The sequence below is a fragment of the Pteropus medius genome, unplaced genomic scaffold, assembly GCF_902729225.1.
Source record: "Pteropus medius unplaced genomic scaffold, Ma_sr-lr_union100, whole genome shotgun sequence".
Lineage (NCBI taxonomy): Eukaryota > Metazoa > Chordata > Mammalia > Chiroptera > Pteropodidae > Pteropus > Pteropus medius.
Genome location: NW_024354500.1, coordinates 8,021,105 through 8,037,745, shown reverse-complemented (window position 1 = coordinate 8,037,745; position 16,641 = coordinate 8,021,105). Strand labels below are relative to the sequence as shown.

General features: G+C 37.7%; 1 long non-coding RNA gene across 1 annotated transcript; it reads left to right on the top strand.

Annotated features, from left to right (window-relative positions):
* Positions 1 to 298: 298 nt before the first annotated feature.
* Positions 299 to 10,318, top strand: LOC120594869 (uncharacterized). Its single transcript, XR_005650728.1, has 3 exons — positions 299 to 504; positions 3,474 to 3,505; positions 8,416 to 10,318. It is a non-coding gene; the product is annotated as an uncharacterized LOC120594869 (long non-coding RNA).
* The last annotated feature ends 6,323 nt before the right edge of the window (positions 10,319 to 16,641 follow it).

The window sequence follows — 16,641 nt, the reverse complement described above, 5'->3', positions numbered from 1 at the left end:
CCGCAGAGGCGGGCGTGGGGGGCGGGGGGCGCCGAGCGGACCGCGCGGGGGCAGGGCTGGCGCGGCGCCGACGCCGAGGGGACCCCGGGAGGGGGCGGCGAGGGAGGCCCGGGGCCGAGGCGATGGGGCGGGGGCGGCACGCGCTCCGGGGGTGCAAGGGGGTCCGGGGCCGAGGGGTGGGGCCGCGTAAACCTGGCTTCGAGGGCTTCTGGAGAAGAGGGCGGTGCTTGAGTCCCGGGGCCGGGTCCAAGTGGGGATGCAGAGGGGGGGGTGGTGCTGGAGGTCCAGGTCAGGGAGGCGGGGGGGTGGGGGAAAGAGGAGAGGGCGGTGCGCAGTTCCGGGGAAGGGGAGGTGCTGAAGGCCGGGTGCGGGGAGGAGGCGTTGGTGTGGTCCCCAGGATTCCCTAGAGGGGCGGCGCTGGAGGCCAAGTCTTGAGTCTGGGCACGGGGCTGGCTGAATGTGCCAGAAGGGCGGAGGCCAGAGATGTCCTAGGGGCTGTGGCTGGTAAGTCAAAGGAGTTAGCGTCAGGAGTGGGGATGGGTAGAGGCGAAGGAGGCCTTCAACCGCGCAAGAGTCCCGTGGCCACTAAGGCGGTCATCCCTGCATCCTCAGCCCTAGACCTTGTCAGTTATTCTTCCTCATGCACCTTTAGTCTTGAGCCTTATTAGACTTTCAAACTGTGAGGATTTTTTTTCTTAATGTTTTTAAATATTCGTTCATTACAGGAATTCCCCCTTATGAAGGTGGGAGGACTACTTCTAAAACACCCAGTGGATACCCAAAACCTGGGGTAGTACCAAGCCCTATATGTACTATGTTTTTTCTTATGTATATATACCTATGATAATATTTAATTTATAAATTAGGAACAGTAAGAGGTTAACAATAGCTAATAATAAAATAGACTGTAATATATTGTAAAAAGTTACATGAATGGTCTCTAAAAATATTCTCTTGTACTTTACTCATCTTTCTCGTGATGCTGTGAGATGATAAAATGCCCACATCGTGAAGTGAGGTGAATGATGCAGGCTTTGTGACTAAGTGCAAGGCTACTATTGACCTAACTGTATATCAGAAGGAGGGTCATCTGGATCCTGGATCATCCAGCCGTGATGATGTCATGGTTGGATATCAGCAGCAGACGATGTGGATGATTGGGGAAAATTTAGTGTTTTCAGACTGCAGTTAACTATTAGTAACTGAAATTGTGGAAATCCAAACTGTATAAAGGGATTACTGTATTCCCTTAGGGCATGCTGTTTAGCTGTGAGTACCTCTCATTCAGATGTTTATTGAGCATCTACTATGCACCAGTTGCTGTTCCAGGTGTGGGATATAGTAAGGAACAAAACAGGCCAAGTCCCAGCCCTTGAAGAAGGATGGACAATAAACAAATGAATTAATGAGTACATGATGTAGAAGAAAGTAATGAAAATGCAGTGGCAATAAGCAAATTTAAAGTATCCTTTCCCCTTTGCTCTAAAATGTCATAGCCCACCCCTTTCTAATTATCCTCCTGCCTTCTCATTTGCTCCTGTGGTGGTCAGAGCCTGTTACCCAGAACTGTAATCAGGTAACATTATTAATGTTATTAATAGTGCCCCCACTCATTCTCAGAAGCGATCAATTTAGAAGATAAGTAATATGGTCACCTACCTAGCCCACAGCCAACTCAAAGGCTGTGAGAGTCCCAAGGTCTGCAAACTTCTGGAACAGTGGTCATTCATTCAAAAAAAGAACTGCTATGGCACAGCAGGTGTAGGGCTAGATAGAATATAATGGGCAGTGGGCAGGGTTCTTATGGAATTTACAATTTGGTAGGAAGGCAGAATCTAATCACACTAATAAAATATGAACTATGAGGGCTATGAAAAAGAGGGGACGTTATGGGGCTTGGCAAATATAGCTAGATGGTCACTGAACTTTTCCCTGAAGAAGTCCTGGAGAGATATTCAAAGAATGAACAATCCATGCATTGGAACAGCATGTGCAAAGGCTTTGAGGCATGTAGGAAGTGAAAGGAGGCAAACAGGAGCATAAATCTGGAGAACAGGAAAATGTTCTCCAGAGCAGGCTGTGTTTATTGTAGGAAAGTTTGGAACACTATTAGTTTGCTAGGGCCGCCATAATAAGTCACTACAAAATCAATGGTTTAAAATGATGAAATTTATTCTCTCATTTCTCAATGCCAGAAGTCTGAATTCAAGGTGTTAGCAGGGTGGCATTCCCCCTGAAGTCACTAAGGGAGAATCTTTCCTTGTTTCATTCAGTCTCTGGTGCCTTCAGGCATTCTTGGGCTTGGGGTTGCACAGCTCCAATCTGCACATAGACCTCACAAGAACTTCTCTCTGTGTCTTATAAGGACACTTGCCATTGGACTTAGGGCCCACCCAGGTAATCCAGGATGATCTCATCTCAAGATCCTTAATTTTATCTGTAAAGATCCCTTTTCCATGTAAGGTCATACAGGAGGAGTTGGAACTTGGTCACATCTTTCTGTGGCCACCATTCAATGCACTACACTGACCTTGTAGGGAAAAGAGACTCAGTGGAAGGTGAGATTTATTAATAAACCTATTCCCTAGAACAAACTAATCAAAAACAGACTCACAAGTATAGAGGACAATCTGGTGACCGCCAGAGGGGAGAGGGGTTGGGGGGCTGTGAGAATGGGGTGAAGGGTTAAAGAAATACAAATTATTTGCTAGATGGTCACAGGAATGGGCAGCACGGCATAGAGAATGCAGTTAGTATTAATGTAATGGCTAAGTGGAGAGCCAGAGGAGAGAAAGAGCAATTAGGGGGATCGTTTTATAAACTATATAAATGTCTAACCAATGTACTGTATACTTGAAACTAATAATAAAATAAAATTTAAATAAATAAATAAACCTATTCCCCGACATATTAAGTGAGATAAAAATTCACTAGACTCTATGTAAGGTATGAATCATTTAGTTTAAAATATATGTATCTATATGTTCATGTACAGATTTTTTTTCCATGTGGAGCCATTATCCTCCGATATTTTCTTCTTACCTTTGGTACTGTCATATTATTTAAAAATTGTTTTTTACAATTAGAAAAAAGCCCTACAAAGCCCTTTACAGTTTGAAAAAAAAAAAAAGCTTTTGGAGGAGTATGTAAAAAACAGTGTGGATGAGGACTGGGTTTTTTTTCTGTTCCTATTGATGGAAGTATCTGAGGAATGGGTCTTAAACTCTGAAAAGAGGCTCTTTTAGAAACTTGAACATTAAGGGTAGCTGGAATTAATTTAAAATAAGTTGCGGAGATAGTAATGATATGAGGAGATGTATGTGTTTGTGGTAATCATTTCACTATGTATGTGTATCACTATCATGTTGTTTGTGCACCTTAAATGTATACAATCTTTATTTAAAATAATAAAATATGTTGTGGAGTCATAATTATGTATCTTGCATTAAAAGGTATGCTCTTTCTATTTCCAGGTATGATTTGGGGCAGCCAGGTGTAAAGAAGTGTAAGTAAACTGCTTTCTAGCTGGAAGACCTGAGGCAGGACCACATCAGGCATGGGCAACTATAGAATGTTATACAAAACTAGCTGGCCAGGTCTTTAAAACAGTTGACATGAGTAACTGATGAAGCTGTACTTTGCCTTTCCCTTGGCATTTTGGGGGTACTCTTTTTTGGGGGGTCATTAAGTGGAATGTTTATTTAGAGTAAGAAAAAATATTGCAAGAAATTACAAATTTTTAAAAGCTGATGACAACACTAATGTGAAATCTGGACTGTAGTTAATATACCAGTATCTGTCCATCAACTGTAACAGCCATACCACACTAATGTAAGGTATTAATATGGGAAACTGTACGTGCATGCGAGGGGGCATATGAGAACTGTGTGCTATCTGCTCATTTTTCTGTAAACCTAAAATTGGGGTACTCTTAAAGAGGCAGGGAAAAGGTTGAGGTCAAAACTACCTTTTCCTGTAGCCAGACTCACAAACATAGTTCTACTTACCCTAAGTTCTAGAATTTAGCTATGTACCATTTAGTAAAACTATCACTTTAATGAATCATTGCTTTAAGGTACCAAATTGTACCCTACAGGCTTGAGAGAGTTAATGGTCTCTTTAAATTGCCAGAGAACTCCAAGGAGTATACCACTGACAGAATCTGACAATTGTTTAATAACTGTAGCTCCTTTTTTTTTTTTTTACAGCAGAGTTTAATGTGTCATTCTTTGCAGCAACTTCTACTTCCTTTCCATTTAATACATTTTAAAAATTATAGTCTATTCCTCACTACAAAAAAAGAAATAATAATTATGTAAAGTCATAGAGGTGTTAGCAAATACTACAGTGGTAATCATGTTGCGGTATATAAATGTATCAAATCAAAGTCATACATTTTAAACTTACACAAGGTTATATGTCAGTTATAGCTCAATAAATAAATAAAAACGTTACGATCTAACGCTTCTTGATTTTTCTCTATAAGAGATAGACTTAGATTGGAAAATATTTTAGGAAAATGGATAAGACTCTCATTTAGAGACTGTGATTCTTTCATCTTTTCAAAAGTAAACAGACTTCAAACATTTCATTGAAATCACAGTTATATAAAGACTATAGTAAGAAAAATTCAGAATCTTTTTTCAACTTGTTAAAACTTGTCTCAGAAGACAAATCTTTAAAATCAGTAGTCTTTAAGTTATGTTTAAAATAGAGGCACATATGGATTTGTTTCTAATATTTTAACCTTTTCTTAAATGGATCAAATTAGGCTAATTACCAAAGTCTGTAAATAAGGAGTCAAATCATGAAAGATTAGTATATTTTAATCAGATTAATTAGTTTTGTTTTTGACTGTCATAGTAGAGAACTGGAATTGATTTGAAATTAAATTGGTCTATGGCCATGCTACCCTGAACAAGCCCAATCCCTTCTGATCTCAGAAGCTAAGGCCTGGTTAGTACTTGGATAGGAGACCACCTAGGAAGACCAGGTGCTGTAGGTGTAAAAAAATAAAATAAAAAATAAGAGATTGTAAGCTGACAAGGTCCTTGCAATCTATGAGGTCGACCAAAGGTTGCCCCACCTAAAAAAATAAAAATTAAAGTTAAATTAAATTAAATTGTATCTGGGTATGTACGAGTATCTTGAAATTTGTCTGATGAAAAGTATTTTGAAGAAACAAATTCAGGATTATTAAGTCACTTGATAGTAAATATCATCTTATGTTGTGAACTCACTCCCCAACAGATGGTGCTAGTGCTCTTTTGGTAAGAGCTGGTCTAGTTTCCCTTTCTTAAAACGTAAATGACCTCGAAGGTGAAGAGTGATGTGATTTGTATAGAATGTATTGTAAACATTCTTGTGTTGCCCCCAACTTTGGTTATAAGACATCATTTCACATAATTCAGTTGGAGAATCTGTGATTGTATCCTCTTATGAATTTGATTTCTTCCACTATAGCTATAGGAAATAATTTTAAAAGTCATTTATATAATAATGGATATTATTTAACTTTTTCAGAAAAGTCAGCTTAGAAAAGGCCTGTCACTCTACCTTATATGTTTCTAAAAGTGACACTGGGTCTTGAAAATGTTGGAGGTGGCTGTTTCTTCTTACGTTAATTATTTTGGCATATGTTTAGTGATGATCAACTGTATATTAAGCATAACACTAGGAACTGGGGATGAAAATAGAAATTATGTCTCCTAACTCTGAAGGACCTAGTCCAATATTTCCTAGACGTAAGTCATTTTCATATATCCTATGAGATTTTTGCGATAATGATGTACTTCTTTGTCATAATATGCTTACTATTTTTCTTTAAATTAGCTCACTTTTATTTTAAAAGAGAATTTTATCACCAATATTAATTTCACCAAAATTAATATCACAATATTAACTTTTAAAGCCTCATAGATGGAAGGTAATCATTATAAAATATCACAAAAACTATAACATGTAAAAACATGTAAAAACAAAACATTCTAGCCCATTACTTTTATCTACCGGGGTTCCAAGCCTGAGGCATGCTCTCTTTAAAAAAGGAAAATTAATCACACAACAGAGAGCTGTTAAGCCATATTAGCGCCAAACTAAAACTTTCTCCCTAGCAAAAACTGTTAAAAGGGAAATAACTCTCCCACTATGCAACTCAATATTTAGTGCTGCATCAGTGTATCACATAAAATCATGGATAGAGCCACCAATGGTAAGTGTCCTACATTTTGGGAGACAGTCTAGCTAGAGAGAGACACACATATAAGCAAATCATTATTATACAGTTTCATTAATACTACATAAAGATATCTCAGAGTACTGTGTAGGACATGATGGAAACAGATTAGTTCTCTACAGAAAAGGAAGACTGCAAATTATTTTATGGAAAATTGATATTCGAGCTACTTATTGAAGGATGAATATAAATACTGAGAAAAAAAGAAAAACGGCATTTCAGGGCAAGTGAATCAGAGGAGCAAAGACAAAGTGTAGCAGGAGTAACATGGTGTGCTGCATTATGGGGGAAGGAAGAATGAGTGCTAGCAAGGTGGACTAAAGATTAGGAGCCAAGTTTGGACACTCTGTATGTATACCATGCCAAGGAGCTTTGGCTTAATTCTTTTGATAATGGGACCTATCAAAGTTTTTAAGCAGGGCATTAAAAAGATCAGATCTGTGTTATATAAGGATGATCCTGACAGAAACACCAAAGATATATTGGAAGAAGTATGGTACAAGTAGAGACTGGTACAAGCAGTTCAGTTAAAAGGTTCTTGCATGTGATGTATTTTCTCTTTGGAAAAAAAAAAAATTCTTAAGTCAGACAGAGAAAGACAAATACTGTATGATCTCACTTATGTCTGGAATCTTAAAAAGAGTTCATAAATACAGAAAACAGATTGGTGGTTGCCAGAGGTGGAGGGTGGAGTGGGGGGGCACAAAAATGGGTGAAGGTGGTCAAAAGGTACAAACTTCCATCTATAAGAAAATAAATCCTGGGAACATAATATACATCAGGTGACTATAGTTAACAATACTGTATTGTGTGATTGAAAGTTGCTAAGAGAGTAGGTCTTAAAAGTTCTCATCACAAGAAAACAAAAATTTTGTAACGATATGGTGATGGATGTGAACTATACTTTTGTGGAAATCATTTCCCAATAGGTATATATATCAATTTATTATGTTACACAGTATGTCCTCACTTGACATCATCAAGTTCCGCGACTAAGCGAAACAACCAGTTTTCACCATAGGCTAATTGATATAAGTAAGAGTTCAGTTCCTATGGCATCTCATCAACATTATAACAAAATGTAAACAAGGAAACAATGTTATTCTAGGACCTGCTGTACACCTTAAATTAATACAATGATATATGTCAATTATGTTTCAATTTGAAAAAAAATTTCTTATCTTTGTCCACCGAAAAGGCTTAGAAACACTGACCAGTCCAGTAACATTCAGCAACACTAGAGCCCAGGCTGTAGTCTCTGAATATCATTTTCTCCTAAAAGGAATCATGCCTTTGGAAGAGTGGCTAATGTCAAGTCTGGGGCAGGAAATGTACAAGATAAGCCTGAAATATCTTGTCACATCAGAAAGAAAGAAACTATCAAAGGATTCTAGGGCCATGTCAAAAGATTCAAAAGATAACACTGGCTAAAGAGAAGATAATTTGAGTATTGATAAGAATAATAAGTTCAATGAATCAAAACATCAAATATTTTTAAATGTACACATTCATAATTATACTAAAAAACAAGCTTAACTGGTTACCTTTTGATCCTAATCAAACCTCAGGGTAACCCAAATGGTTGATGAGAAAAAATTTTTTTCTAAAAGTATTTCAGTCAATAAAGAATGATAGAATTAGAATATCACAATTTTGCAACCTCTAATGAAATAATGTATTTATGTAATGACTATAAATGGCTCTAAATTAATACAGAGAAACAATGAGACATTATGTGCCCTCTTGAAGGAAGTTTACATCAGTATACTCTTGCGAAACCATTCAGTCTGATCCAGCTTCTAACTCAGACCTATCTGACATGACTTTCTGTGATAATGGAAATATTCTATTTATGCATTGTCCAATACTGTAGCCACTAACTACATGTGATTATTTAAATTTAAAGTAAAATTTTAAAATCCATTATTTGGTCACACTAGCCACATTTCAAGTTCTCAGTAGCCACATGCTCTAGTTTTATCAGGTTTGTTTTTAAATTAAGTTTATTGGGGTAAAATTGGTTAATACATTTGTATAATTTTCAGATGTACATTATCATTTGACATTTGTATATTCTATTGTGTGTTTACCACCCAGAGTCCAGTTTCCTTCAGCTACCATATATTTGATCCCCTTTAACCACTTCACCCTCCCCCTATCCCCCTATTTTTGACCTCTAGCTTTATCAGTTTTAAAGAAGTACAGGAGAGAGAAGAACACATTAACGACATCACAAGGAAGCAATCAACAATATCCACTATGTGGAAATTTATAGGACAAACTAACCAGTTTCTTTAAAAAATAAATTCCGAGGAAAAATAAAAAGGAGAGAAGCTGGCGTGAGCTAACCTGGAGAATTTGGTGGCCTCTTGTTTTATGGTCAAGACCTCTTGACACTCATTGAGCTAGGGGGCTGCTTCTTAATGTGAGGAGAATTGAGAGGGAAAGACAGGTGGAGAGAGGTCAGGGGAAGTGGAGTAAATGGGGAGCAAGAGAGATGGACTGATGTCCAATCATGTTTACTTGTACTCATTCTACTCTGAATGAAAAAGGGGGTAGACCAACGTGGACGAATCCTACATTATGTGGACCAAAAGAAGCCAAATACAGAAGAATGCATTTTGTCTGACTCCATTTATATGAAGTTCAAGAAGAGTCCAAGTTAATATAAAGAGTACAAGTTAAAGAGTCCAAGTCGATAGAAATCAAAGCAGTGATTGCCTTTGGGGGACTGGAGATTACTGGAAGGGAGAATGAGGGAATTTTCCTGAGGGTGATGAAACTGTTCTATATCTAGATTGGAGTGTTGGTTACGCAGGTGTATATATTTGTCAAAAGTCATCAAATTTTACATTTAAGATATTTGTATTTCACAGAATATGTATTTTACCTTAATAAAAATGTTTCATAATTTTTTTTAAATTAGGAAGAGAAGGGGGATCACTGGACAGTATGCAAAAAGCTCTTTTTGAATGAATCTCTCCTTCCCCTCCTGGTGGCCTGTTTAGGTTGCCAGTGTGGGATGTGTGCAGGTGTAACTAGAGGGATATCAGAAGTTTGTTGTGGGCTAGTGGAAGCATGCTTACTTGGCAGAACTCTCTAGTGGGCTTTGGTGCCATGGAGGGGCTTCAAACCCCTGTAGAACTTGCCTTCAGGCATCCACAAGAAGCCACAAGCGGGGATGGAGCTGTGGCTGGATGATGGGAATCCGGACCCTGCCCTCTGCAGTCTCCAGCCAGAGTCAATGGTGCGTGCATCTGTCATTGGTCTTTGGTGCATCTCATATTCGTTCAGACTTGTCCTGTTGGCTAGAAGCTGACTTTATATGAAATGGGAACTGCTGCTTTCACAAACACTGACTGAAATTTTCACAAACACCAGCTGCACTAATTCAAGAGAAGTGTCCATTCCTTGACAAGTTTGGCTAGGTTCCAAAGGAGGATGTGGGGATTGAGTCATCTTGGAGGATACTAGCCAAGATAAAGAGTCATCAAAATTTCAGAGTCTGGTGGATACCTACGGAAATATGAAAAGAACCAACTCTATCCTGAAGGGGGAAATAATTTTCCTAATAAAAGAACTGAATGAAGAGAGATCCAGACGCTCAAGACAAGAAGAGATGATGGCTGAAGTTACAAGAATAATGTGGTCACTGACCTAAAGTTCACCACATCTCAATAAGCTTTTCCAAATAATAGCTCCCTCATTGTCCCTCCAAAGAGTGTGCCTTGGTCTGAAAGAGAGTAGCTCTTTTCCTTCTGCTCAGGCCTCCTATGCTGCCAGGCCACATTTATTCATATACCCTACAATATGGGGTTCATCATTGCCCCCGATCCAAGGGAACAGTTCCTGTAGAGACCTCCTTTTCCTTCCCATCTCCTAGGAAGCACTTATGAAGGCCCCTTCTTAGGCTGGAGTTTCTCTTCCACCTTTGAATCCTACAAACAGAAGTGAGTTCCTCTGAAGTTAATCCAAACGTTAAACCAACCAATGAGAACCAACATCAAGAAGCTAGAGATTTTTTTAAAAATTATTTTTCAATTACAGTTGACATTTCGATATTGTATTAGTTCAAGTATACAGCATAGCAGTTAAACATTCATATAACTTATGAAGTGATCCCCCCGATAAGTCTAGTACCCACCCGACACCGTACATATTACCACCGTACAGTTACCACAATATTATTGATTATATTCCTTATGCTGTACTTTACATCTCGTGACTATTTTGAAACTGTCAATTTACACTTCTTAATCCCTTCACTTTTTTCACACAGCTCCCTAATCGCCCTCCTATCTGGCAACCATCAGTTTGCTCTCTAAAAAACAAAATAAATGAAGAAAACAGAAACAAACTCATACAAAGAAGAATGTAGAGACTTTTAAAATCATGTTTCTTCAAATCTCATTTGTTAGTATTTTAAAAACTAATGCCACATAAAGAACTGTACTTGTGCTCAAAGTAGCATTCAGTAGAACTTTATTTCTTAGAATAGTGTTTTATAAATATTTTTATATAAACTATATTTATTTTTACTTATTTATATTATTTATTTTTCTCTATACATAGTATAGATATTGTGTTTTAGTATAGATATGTGCACTTTTTCAATATTGTACACTTCCAAATGGATTGTCTAGAGTTCTTCAGAGGGTCCCAAGCATGACTGAGCCCTAGTCGTGTATGGTGGTAACCAGTTCAATTACACACATTTTATCGACATTTTTCTTGCCTGTATCACTCTCCTGTTATCTGGGATTATCTTTCAAATAAGTCACCTGCACCTAAGTGTATGTCTCTGGCTCTGCTTTTAGGGGCAAGCCATACCGTATATAACTAGGCCCTCTGGGCTGCCTTTCCTTGGCTTTCTACTCCAAGGGTTATGGTTAATGTGGACATTTCCATCAATAAACAAAGCTTAGTTACATCTTCTGAACTTCAGTCCTTGTTCTCAGAGAGAGACAGCATGTAATAGGGACGATGTCATCCCTGTGAATTCTCTAGCCCCCTCCCATGCTGCCCCTTTTCACATGTTCCTGAATACATCAATCACATTAAATCAATGAGATTGACTGAATTGCTCCTTTCTTATTCCATTGTTTCTCTGAAGTCACCCAGAAAATTATTGGAATCTTTGGGCTTAGGTGTACCTTAATAGTGGTGCTCTCTCAACCTGTGTCTGGCAGCAAGCTAGTGATTCATTTTCAGCAGGGAAGCCCTGAGCAGCTGCATCAGGTAATTTGAGGGGCTGGGAGCCTGGAGTAGCTGTGCACTTAATGCAATTCTGTTATGTGTCAGAGACCATCTCATTAAAGGTGCACCCCATTAATCTTAAGGTATATAATAAACATCAAGACTGCATCAAGACAGTACAGCACAGAATACCAAGTATGAACAGTCTTTTTTTTTTTTAATCACCTGCAGTCTATCAGGCCAGCATATGCTTTCTCAAACTGAAGCTTTGGAAGTTGAACAATTGTTTGTTACAGACATCTCTGGGACTCATGCTCACAGGGCCTTAGACTGGCGATAGGGTTGGTTCTGCAGAGATGGTTTTCAAAAGTCTAGTAATTCTTGGCTCTCTGTTCTTAAGAGAGAAAAAATGGATTGGAAGCTTGGCCAGAGTGGCTTTACTGTAGAGTTTACTGTGGACTTGTACTTAGGGTTCATTTTGTAGACCCCCCAAATATTAGCGTTTCTAAGTTTTTTTTCTTTTAGGCTAGTTTTTTATTTGTTTTGTTGTTGTTCCATTTTTCGGGAGTGTGATGCCCTCTCTCCTCCTGCAGAGGACAAAAGCCTGACTGCTATTATTCTTGGAGCTGAGTAGGGGCAGGAGACTAAAATTAACCACAGCTCAATATGAAGAATATAACTTAACCTCCCTATTTTACCTTTTGTCCTACTTCCATGGAATATCCCTGAGGCTAAAGCTCCGTTTCCATTTTTCCAGTGAGAGTACCTGTCTTTCTTTGTTGGGATGAGAAAGGTGCCTGGCTATGCAATGTTAGGGCTGGCATCTGGAGATTTAGCCGCTCCTTATATAAACTTTCCTTATATGGATCTTTTCTGTCCACGCCACATTCAAAGTGACAGCTGCTTTCAATTCCACAACCAATCTTGTCTTATTTTTGGCTTTTCTGACTGTAGGTGCTTAAAGTTCAGCTTTCTTTGCTTTGTTAAGTCTCCACTTGCCCACCTGCTTAACATTTTCCAGTTGTATTCTAGCAGCAAATCACCTGTCTGAAAAGAGGACATGTCTCAGCCTCCCTTGCATCTAGTTGTGGCAACATGATCAAGTTCTGGGCAAAGACACATAAGGGGAATGGTCCCTTAAAGGGATTTGATTCAGCTGAGGGGTACACCCTTTTATTCTTCTCGTCTTTTATCCTACCCCTTTAACCTAATTTTTGGTGGTGACAAAAGGCAGAGAGAACAATCAAAGAAGTTGCCAAAACAGTGAGCAACCCAACCTTGCTCCTCAAACCACCTGAAAATGAGATCCCCATCTTCCAGCTCACAGTGTCCTCTGTGCAGTTATATCAGTAAGTAGGGTCAGAAATAAATATAGAATTTGAGGGACTCGATGCTTCTACAATTGGGGGCATTTACCTAAGAAAAAGAATGAAAATTACAAATACAAAATTAGATACTGTCTAGAAGCAGAGCCTGAGATAAGATTCTTAAGGAAGTAATTTATTGAGGGCAGACCCTCAGGAAAATATTGCTGAGTGAGGATGCATAATAGGGCTGGAGAAGCTAGGCAAAGGTATGGTTTCAGAAGATACCTAGTCTCAACCAGATCTCCTGGGGAGCTCTGGTATATGAACCATCCTGCTATGAAGCAAGGGCTTTGATGCCCTAGCATCAATCAGTCATGAGGGTGGTCAAGCCTTCCAGGCATCTCCAGGCAAAGCCATGGGCAATTAGTCTGTGGCAGCAGGGGCCTATGTGAGTCCTTAATAGTCAACACCTGCAGCAGCTAGGAGGTGGGTGCACTTGCTGAAGGGAATCAGAGTAGGAGACCAAAAGCTATTGCTACAGGTACAAAAGTAGAGGAAATAGTCATTTAAAAATTTTGAAGTTGTAAATATTGCAAAATCCAATATATATATATATTTTAATCCAGTATAAAATAGAGGTGCCCGGCACCTCTCTATAATAGTATTTCTATTTTGTTTTACTCCATAGTCTTTGATCTCTTTGTATGACAACGGTTTGTAATATTTTCTAGAAGCAGCCCTTAAAAAGATAATTTAGTCTAGTATGATTGACGGCAATTTGTTTTTAATTATCGATAGTTTGGAAAAGTTTTTTTTAGCTTTGTTATTCATGACTAGGAATGTCATGTGTATATTTAAGATTGTTGTCAAATATCACAAAGCCACTATCAAATTTTTCCACATATGAGCTATAAGATGTAAAGATATTTCAACTTTTCTTGGGCAGTGATGAATATTACATTTTCTTTAAACTGGCCACACTCTTAACGAATTTGTCCTCTTCGTCTTGTCACAGTATTGTACAATGAGTTTTACATTATGTTTATTGATGTTAGTATTTTGTGTTAAATCAAGAGTAAATTAAATCTCCCAATGAGTGACATGTCATCAGACTTCATCAAGATCAGATGCATTAGGTACACTAAGACACTATCTTAAGTGCTTTGCAATGCATATATAACACGCGATTTCATGGACAAATATACTCATTGTGTGTAGTACTGCTAAATTTGTACAAACACAGTAATTCTGATCAATTCTATCATGTACAATCTTAGTTGAAAGAAGGGAAACTATGACATATTGCATTATTGAATATATTGCTGACAAGATAGAATTTCCTTTTGACTAGGAGGATGAAAATAGACTCCTCCCTTCTTAACGATTTTACATATCTGGTGATTGGAAGAATTTCCAAAAAACTGACTTTTATGTCCTTTTATCACAAACTTTGTTTCTTCTCTACTACCTACATACTTTATATGGTGCTATCCACTATAGAAAAAGATCACGTTACAATATGACCTCTGGCCTGTTCTCTTCACATGACAGGATGCCAGATGAGTTGGCACAGCAGGCAGTTAGAATATTCTGGAATATTTCTATACCTGGATGGCTAGCAATACTTACCTCTATACAGAAGTGACTGCAACACACATAATTATATTCCACTAAACCCAAACCAAGTGTATGTTCGGTGCATTTTCCCATTAACTGAATCTCAAAATGCTTATGGACTTTCCAATGTGACATGACCAAGGGGAAGTAAATCAGAAGGAACATCAACATGGAAAGAGATAGTGGTTTTAACTGATTGTGATTGAAATATGTTCTGCAAATTTTACTTAAACATATGAGTTTGAGAGAAACCATTTCTAGACCTTTGCGTGTTGGAAGGAGTCTGTGTAGTTGAGGGGCCCTGAAGCTTAAGTTTCATCAGCTCCACAGTTTATCTGTAGGTTGGACAAGTGGAATAACATTTATCCAGGAAAACTCAGTTTATTTATGTCATTGTAACCACAGCACCAAGAGAAGTAACAGCCACTGTGCCCATTCTTTTGTCCACAAATCCAACACTTCTCTTAAACATTGGCTTCTGCACAAATTCCTCCTAGATTTCATTTCTGTTTCTCCCTTTCTCTGGTTGCAGGAACTTCGAACTGTGAGGGCTCATCTTCTTCGTTAGACATATTTCCAAGTATCTTGTGGACCAAGACACATTCTTACCAAGTGGATAATGTTCACCTAGCTCTGTTAATTCAGTGCAATTTATTTCTAACATATTAATACAAAGTATTTTTTAAAAATATATATCTACACGATGCTTTAATCTTTTATATAATTTCTAACCAGATACATTATACATACTTTTATACTTGGAAAAATTCATGTTTTATCCACTTATTAATCTTACACATTTCCTCAGAATAGATTTCTCTTTTGATCAATTCTACACTCATCATAAGTTTTAAAAAGTGGCAGTGTAGCGAAGAGATGGTGGACAATTTCCCTGGTATGTGTAGCAAAATCTAAAAGTAGAATCTATCACTGCAGTATTTTCACCTTACAGACCAATTCGTATTTTTCATAAGATGTTTTCTTCAAATTGTTCTGTCAGATTTGAATGTTTTTCAACTTTCACAGGCCTGCTGTCTTGTCTGAAGCGTGGGCTGGTTAAGGCGATTCTCTGTAGAGTGATGTAATTTCCTTGCATACATGGGTCTCAGCTCTACTGAAGCTTTACTAACAGTTGCTATTTCAGATACCAAGTCAACCAAAGTTGTCTAACAGGCCCTTGCTGTGTGTCTATATTGATTTAAAAATATACAATAAAGCATGGAAATATTAGTATTCAAAAGTCCAAAAGGAACAAAAGAAGCACTTTACAGAAAGAATTTTGGGTTTGATAATGTAATCTAGATTAAAGTGTGTGGAGTTTGTTTATTTTACAGTCTAGAGTATTTAAAGATCAAATTCTCTTGGATTAAAACCTGTGATGGATGTCTCTGTTGTGTAACTTAGAAACTCAGGTTTAATTTGATCTTGGGTAAAATTTATTTCACCATTAATTGAAACCAGACTACTAGGCTGGTCATGAACTGACAATTTTGGCCTTTCTGCTTATTTATTTTGCTTAGTTTTTCTTAAACCTTAAACTTCAATGTGTAATCCCTGGGCTAAAAATGTGTGCATTTTTGTGTGCATTTTATTATATTTATTGCAGATTTAATTTTTAAAATAAAATATTTAAATAAGACTATAGCAATGTAAAAATCACACAGCTTCATACTGTTTTCTTATTCCCCTTTTTTTGTTCTCTCTTTCCATCATACACATTACATCGTTAGTTTCTTTCGATGATTTCTCTAGTATTCTAAAATTGTGTGGCAGAGGGTCCGTCTCTATTAATGATGAGTGAAATCATTAGACATTTCAATGTAATAACTTTGACTTTAGACCTTTCATTCTCACTTCAAATATAATTTTGATTCACTTCCAGTCAATAGACACACTGTTCCACAATTAACTTTGTTCTGCGCTAGACTCTGATATTGAATGTTATGGTCAAATCTGGCCTTTGAAGCTTTCAAAGCAACATGATAGATCCGTATTACATGTCCTCATGACGGCAGATCTCTACGTGGTCAAGTATCCTGGAGAAAGAAACTGACCTTTTGGCAACAACAACACTTGGAAAATTATAAAGTAATTTTAGACAAGAAAAAATAAGAGTGTCGATTGCTTCTATTTAGTATGAACTAGACAATGAATAAAGTATTTGCTTTTTTGAAATGATAATAGAAATGATATTCTAGATTTTTAAAAAATTGGCCAGCTATCATATATGCCTAAAAAACTTAAAATATTGAATTAAATATCTCTCACAATTCAGCTTGAACAAAC